This window comes from Gavialis gangeticus, unplaced genomic scaffold, assembly GCF_001723915.1.
Source record: "Gavialis gangeticus isolate Ggan-Ray unplaced genomic scaffold, GavGan_comp1, whole genome shotgun sequence".
Taxonomy (NCBI): domain Eukaryota; kingdom Metazoa; phylum Chordata; order Crocodylia; family Gavialidae; genus Gavialis; species Gavialis gangeticus.
Genome location: NW_017729030.1, coordinates 40556695 through 40564038, shown reverse-complemented (window position 1 = coordinate 40564038; position 7344 = coordinate 40556695). Strand labels below are relative to the sequence as shown.

The window sequence follows — 7344 nt, the reverse complement described above, 5'->3', positions numbered from 1 at the left end:
CATAATAGGCTGTGTTATATAAAAATGGAAGGGTATCAGCAGGAATTTATTTAAATTTTGATTCACTAGATTCATTTGGTAAGACATGTAAAATATAAAAGGTAAAATATAGCACTGCATGGTGCCTTCTCAAACAGCATAGGTGCTGCTAGGTATTTAGTGGCATTCTTCCACATACCACTTCGCAAAAATGAGGACTGGAAGCAGAAATGAGAGAGAAAGAATAGTGTAAAATATTTTTTCCTAAAATGTTTTAAATTGGGGTTGGGAGAAGCAGTTGAGGTTGCATATATATTTTTCCTACCTCACAATTAAGTCTCTTAAAGATTGACTTAGTGCTCTCTCTCTCTCTCTTGGAATTAGAAATGTGTGATTAAATGCTCCTGTGTTCTTTTCTTAAAGACTCCTCATTTCTTTGTGACTACATACTACAACCTTCTTCTTCCCCTAAAAAACTTTACTTCCTGCCTTTTTTCAAATTATGTTGGGGCCTATATGATTTTTAATCACATTGGAAGTCTCTTACCTGTGTCACAATTGCTACTTAGTAAGTTAAATAAAGTCACATTGGGCACATCTACACAAGATGTTTATTGCTGAATTGCCCAACTAGCTCCACAGTAAATATCTTGGTGTTTAAACGTGCACCTCTATTAGAGTGCACAAAACTAAGAAACTTCTGCTTTGGAGTTTTTTTGTGTGCAGCAATGCATACGTAGACATTGGTTTAATTGGCTGGGGCACAAGGGTGCTTCAATGCGGTTGCTGCCTTCTGGCTAGCCCCACACTAGAGCACCCTTGTGCTTCACCGAGAGCCTCTGGAACATGTTGATCTGAGCTGGAGCAGCCTTGGGCTTGCAGGTTGACCCACTGGACCTTCTACCAGTCAGGGCTGCTCTGACCTGGTTCAACATGCTGTGGTCCCGGGTGCACCCCAGAGCATGATATGTGCTAGAGTTTATTGCTGAGAATTAATTGCACATGTTGATGTATCCATTGAATAGTAGATTTGAATTTGAAGGAGTTGGGCCTCTTATATCTGATAAAAGCTTGTTCGAATTGAGGGAGGAGATCATCTACATACCTTGTCAAACACGGGAATACAGAAGGATGGTGGTGAATATATCTCCAGCAAGAGGAGGAGGCTGCATATTTAAGAAAGGAGAGGTTTAGACTGTTTTGATTACTTGATTGAGTATTTAGCCTAGCCTTGGTGCAAAAGCGGGTATTTTCATTTACTTCCAGCAGATTTAAACCACTGTAGAGAGTAGCTACAGTAGAAACAAGAGTGTACCTTTTACTGTGTTCTAAATACTGGGTGCACACATTGTGGAGAAACCAGTCTTTTCATAGTTAAGGATGTAAGGCAATTTTTACTGAAAAACTTGCTTTTTTGAGTAGCTCATAGTTTTTGGTGCTCCTATGAGGCAGTGCACCCCAAACATCTCAGCTACCATTCACAGCATGCTTGACTCCTTCTGCCTCATTATATGACAAATATATGTATTGCTTTATCTAAGGGACACATATAATTTAGACTATGATATACCATGATATTGCTGGGATTAAATGTAAAGTATAACACAACCTGCAAATTAGCACAATGGGATGGTTCAAGCTGTCTCTAAGGAGACTGTTATTTTCTAAATGATTTTAAATGATTTCTCATAGATTTAGAAATGGGGAGTGAGGCTTTGGTTTGTTTGTACTTAATTTAGTTCCATTTGAGGACACTTCTATGAAGTAGGTCAAGTACCAAAAAATGAAACCATACAGATTAAGCTCAAGGGGGAAATGAGTTGGCTTAGGGACAAACAGATCTTGGCTGGATATGAAAGCATTTTTCAAAGGTTGTAGTAAAATGAGCATTAGTGCTCTGATGATCACTTGATATGTTCTTATCATATTCCAATATAGAACCCAAATAATGATTATTACATGTAGCTTACATTCAAAACAGCTTCCTTAAGAACTACTAAATATTTAAATGAGTGGAAAAAAGTATGTCAAGTGATTAAAAAATAGAATATGGAGAAAAGCTCCTTTACAAAGAGACATCTGTAATCAACCATAGCCAAGCATGTAGGAAAGTATGGCAGGTGCTTAGATTGCCATGATGGACTGTCATAGTAAAATAAATAAGGTTCTTGTAAACCCTTTGGAAAAGAAAGATACAAGGATTTTAATGACTTGAACCATAGCCCATATGAAAAGCACTGACTTCACAAGCAATACAGAAGACATTAAGAAAGCTGTGTAAACTTGAAATGTACCAAACAATATCCTTCAATGCCTTTCAGTTCTGAATTTCAAAATGTCTTACAAGCTCTAAGCCCAGGAGGTGGGCAAGACTCATAATTTTGATTTTACGAACGGGGAAATTCAAGACACAGCATGGTCAAGTGCTCAGGGTCAAAAGAAATAATAAATGAAACAAGAATTAGAATTCAATTCAGACTGCGGGTCTTCTGCTTGAAGCTATACATAATACTTGCTCTAAATCCTAAAATCAAACCTCCTTTGCAAAGGTCAGACTTCCTAAACATAAGGCATTGGTCACAATGAGGGATTTAGTCCATGAACGGAGGTGAACCATTGCAGCTGTAATGATGCAAATCCTCAGTGGATTGTTAAACTGATCCCAGCCTACATTCAAACCAAGATAAGCTGCACTCGTGTTAATTGTATTTACGGTGGGGTTTGCACAAGGGCTTGCTGGAAACCAACAATAACGGTTCATGAAAATTTTCATTGTTTAGCATTTGTTTAAATTCTAAAGAGCAATGAACTCAAGCAATGGCATAACTAAGGGTACATATAAGCATTGCATTTCTAGTGGTGGAATTGTAGTTCCACTAATAAAAACCCCAAGTGTAGAAATGTTCAAAGAGTTTCTATCAGACCAAAAATGGGGGGTTTAGTCGAAACTTCGACCTTGTTGAACAAGATAGAATTCTCTGATAGAGTTTCTTGCCTCACTGATAGAAGGCCCTGCACTGATTTTGAGCATTGCAGAGTACCTTTCTCTACCCACTGCTTCCAGGGGGACAGTATGTGACTTGGGCTGTAATGCAAGACACAGAAAACCTCTGACAATGGAGGGTCAGGGAAATCCCCAGGGCTGGGCAGCTGTTAGCCCTGGTACTCTGAGCAGACAGGGGCAATGACCCACTAGAACTGGCCCCTGACCTGTTCCTGCCCCATTGTTTTCAGACCCCCCTGCTCCTCCCTCTCCCCAGACACTGACTGGACCTTGCTGGGACTGAAGACCCCAGACCATACATATGTATGTGTGGGGTGCAGCAGGTCTGAGGTCTTCAGTCCCAGCAGAGAAAGGGTACATGTAGTTTGGGCATGGGAGCGGGTGGGTCCAGCAGATCCACGTCCTGCTTGTTTGGACCTGGATCTGTCCCCACCCATACCCAAAGTGCATGAGCCCTGCCTACACTGGGACTAAGGACGACAGACCCTCCCCTTCTCCCAGTAGAACTGGGGTACCCAGTGTTCATTCCCAGGCCCCTTTGAATCTTGTACAATGTTCTACCAGTATGGTTTCCAACTGCTCAAAGTAAACTGCTAAACTTATTTGGGTTCATTTGTACGTTTGCACATACCCTGTTATGGCATGCTGGGATGTCCAGCGTAGTGGGTAGAGGCAGGAGTGGAACCAGGGATTGCAGGGATGAGGGTCAGAAGCTGAGAGTCAGCAACCAACTACCAACCAAAATCATAGATCAGAAAACAAGCTGAGATCAAGCCAAGTCCAAACTCCAAGGGGCTAGATGCACAATCAGGGATACTGGGGCAGAAAGCAGTGGAGTTACCAGAAGAGGAAGTGCTCAGGGTCTGAAGACCAGTAAGTTGTGCAGCAAGGTTTAGGTGCTAGAGGATTTCCTCAAAAGCAGACCCATCAACAGAAAGGGACCAGGGCTCAGCTGGCCCTCATTTAGGTTCAGCTAGCCCAGCTAATCGTGATGTGAGGCAAAAGCCTCACTCAGCTTTATCCTTACACACCCTAACACAGGGGGCAATGAAGGCAGCAGAGATGAACACCATGTTGGGAGGTCAAGGGTCTAAAAATAGCCATTGCTACAGCTGCCGGTTGGCTGCGCTGCAACAGCCAGGAGTCCAGCAGCATGTTACAGATCCAAGTTTGAGGCCTTTCTTGAGGTGTATATGATCCAAAAAAAGCCAGTTAGGGTTTAGGGTACTGTCTGGATATAGGAGACCCAGAGTAGACCCAGTTCTACTCAGCCCAATTTGGAACAGAGACTTGAACTTGTCTCTCTTACAACCTAGAAAAAAGCTCTAACTGTCAATGGATAGGATGAATATTAAACTTGCTCTCTCCTCTTGATGCTGTCCCAATTGGTATAAAATATTAAATATTCATTGGTCAGAGAAAGAACAAGATTAAGACTATCTAATATGTATGTGATATATGCAAGACCTGTTTTAATTCTCTGCTCTAAAAATTAGGCCAAGTCTGGAGTTCCTTGTCTTACGTTTCATACAAAATGGAATCACCGTAAACTCCATCCCATAGCCAAGATATGAATATTTTGTCAAAATTTATACCCTTTGATGATAATGCAGTAGTTTGCATTGGTGCAGATACCAATGCAAGGGTCAATTTAGCTAACGAGACAGATAAAATTGAGTGAGGAGAATGTAAATAAATGATTCACATCTAATGTTCAATATTGAAGTTGGAGATATCACATTAAAATACAGGGGAGTGGCTTTTACATAGTTTGTCTCTGGAATCTGGAAAGGCATTTCCTCCTTATATGTGTTGCATAGTTGCCAGTTTAATAAAACAAGACCAGCATATTTCAATTTTTAAATATTCAGTTATATCTTAATAATGTAATAGTCCTTGGCTCAGTAAAGGATGGCCTATCATGGCTATTTACTTGAGTTGCAAAATCTGGATTCAGACCCAAAAAATCAAACTGTCCCAAAACTCATTTTGGTTCAGGCTCATCTATAATTGATATTAATACCAGCTTTCAGTTGAGAAGAGAGGCAGAATATGAGACTATGACCAGCTAATGGATATAGAGATATTAGCAGCTATCCATAATTTAGGCAAGTTGGAATATAAGAACAATATGTACCATCTATAATAATGAAAGCGTATGTGCAGAGATCTTGAGCAAGGACTTCAAGGAAATTCTTGGTGAAGACTTCAAAGAAACTAGTGTCTAAAGCACTGAAGCTGCACTGACAGTTCGCCTACAAAACGTTACAGTTAAAAACTGCACATGACTCAGGGCAGGGCTACCAGATGCATCCCTGAAGCAAACAGGGGTGACACTCGACAAGCATCTCAGGTCATTATAAAAGGTCCCTGGAAACAGATGACAACAAATGAAGAGGAAGAGAACAATGAAGTCATGGCAACTTTCATCCTAGTACCAGAGCATAGTATTTAGTTTAAAGAATGAATTCTTCACAGAAATAAATTGCTGAGATAGTTGATAATCAGAATATCAGGGCTCAATCAAGTTAGGTGGCTAAAATGGATGTTTTGGGGCTAAGAATCAACTCAGATTCAGATCTTTAAGTTTGAAATTAGGGCTTAGCTATTTTCATACCGGCCAACTAGAAACTAATGACTTTCAAGAATCAGTAACAATTCTGAGCAATATTCACACTACTGACCTAAACATGAATAGCTGCATGTAGCACTCTCTTATTGAGCCTTCGGCTCTCATTTCTTTTCATAATTCCCAGTGCAGTTTTTATCAGCTATTCTAATATGCCACAGTGCTTACAACATAATATACCTCTTACCTTTCCTCACAACTGTTGTTGCATTCTTTTTTTGCACTGCATTAAACCAGTACCATCTTCTCACTGGGAGCAGTATATTTTTTTTAAATCTGGAGACCATGAGGTCCTTAGTTATTACCATGATGAGCAATACAGAGACGCCTGCAAAAATGCATTTAAAAATGTAGTGGAATGTCAATAAAGCTAATTTTAGAATTCCAGAAATTCCAACTAGTTTTATAATTGTGAAATCATTACACAAATCAAGTTGATAAATTATAATGTAGGAAAGCCAAAGTAATGTAATTTAAAAACAGAGCAATTTGGAAATCCAAATGTGCTATTTGATCTCTTTATTCATGGTCTAGTAGAGAGGTTTGCAGAGGCATACTGTAATGACATGAAAATGAGAGAAAGAAAATAATCGTCTTAGATTGGCCAGTCTATTTTTTGTACTAGCAGAGGGAGAAAGCAACAGAAAGTACATCTCATGCTACTCCATCACATCCCCCCTGGCTGAATCCAAAAGTAACCACACCCAAACTGTTTTAGCTAGAGGGAGATCAGCCCTAATGTGGATAAGCAGAGACTAAAGAAAGAAGTAAGAATATCCATAGGACTCTGACAGAGGCATGAAAAATACCTATTCTGTAGCTTGAAGAACACCCCTCTTCCACCCAGCCCTTTACTTGCTGTCTAAAGAACCTTCCTTTACCATTGACTCATGGAGCAGCACTTTTAAAAGACACAACAATTAGATGGGCCAGATGAGAGATTAGTTCACTTGCAATGTGGAGAAAACAAACTGCCAATGCTCAGGACACTTGATAGTAATTTGTAAATTTTGCAAATATAGTACTAACACTTAGTATGTGTTAGTAGGTGAGCACTTTTGATCCTGTTGTCAGAAAACTGTACAAGCTAGATTGAAGTTTAATGGGAAGAGAAAAAAAGTCTCTTAAAGAGCTAGAAGCTAGCTAAAAATAGCAGACTCTAAAACTAAATGCCATTTTCCTTCTTTCTACTCTGTAGTCATTCTTTCTGTTTTTGAAGTCAAATTCCTTTAAACCACCAGAACCAGAGCCAGGTCATGTGGGGTAGCAATTCCGGACTTGGTAATTTTCTGAGCCTTTTTTAAATTATCCAACTGAAAGCAGAATTACAACCACAAGAAATGAACCAAGTTTGGTCTTTTTTTTCTTTGTTGTTGTTGCTATTTCCTCCCCACCCTACTCCCCTCTACCATTCTTTGGCAAACTGATTAGAAACCATCTGTTTTGTTTAGTTTTTTTCTTTAAAGCATAGACTCTTTTAGTTACAGTCCTCCTCCTCTCTTTGTTGAGACTGTTTGCCAGGATTCCATTTTAAAATGCGCAGTCTCAAGCATCTGGAGTCACACAATCATAGTAAATAAAATGTGCTGTGCACATTTGGACAGTATGAAGGGGCTGACATATGAAGTACAAAAAATGTGAACTATTCAGGCTGTATAAATGATCTGAACCCTGAATCCTGTTAGATACACAGAGTCTCAAGTGATGGATAAAAACTTTTTTTTTTTTTTAA

The 7344-nt window shown here is 39.6% G+C and overlaps 1 long non-coding RNA gene across 6 annotated transcripts in view; it reads right to left on the bottom strand.

The window, feature by feature from the left end:
* Positions 1 to 7344, bottom strand: part of LOC109301157 — a 102409-nt gene that overhangs the window by 90319 nt on the left and 4746 nt on the right. For 4 of the 6 annotated variants that reach the window (XR_002098451.1, XR_002098452.1, XR_002098453.1 and 1 more), the window contains exons 3-4: positions 5800 to 5940; positions 1085 to 1145 (exon numbers count right to left, since the gene is read on the bottom strand). This is a non-coding gene — a long non-coding RNA (uncharacterized LOC109301157). Of the gene's footprint in view, positions 1 to 1084; positions 1146 to 1268; positions 3065 to 5799; positions 5941 to 7344 lie in introns of those variants that run through there. The other 2 variants (XR_002098448.1, XR_002098450.1) reach the window with 1 other exon arrangement.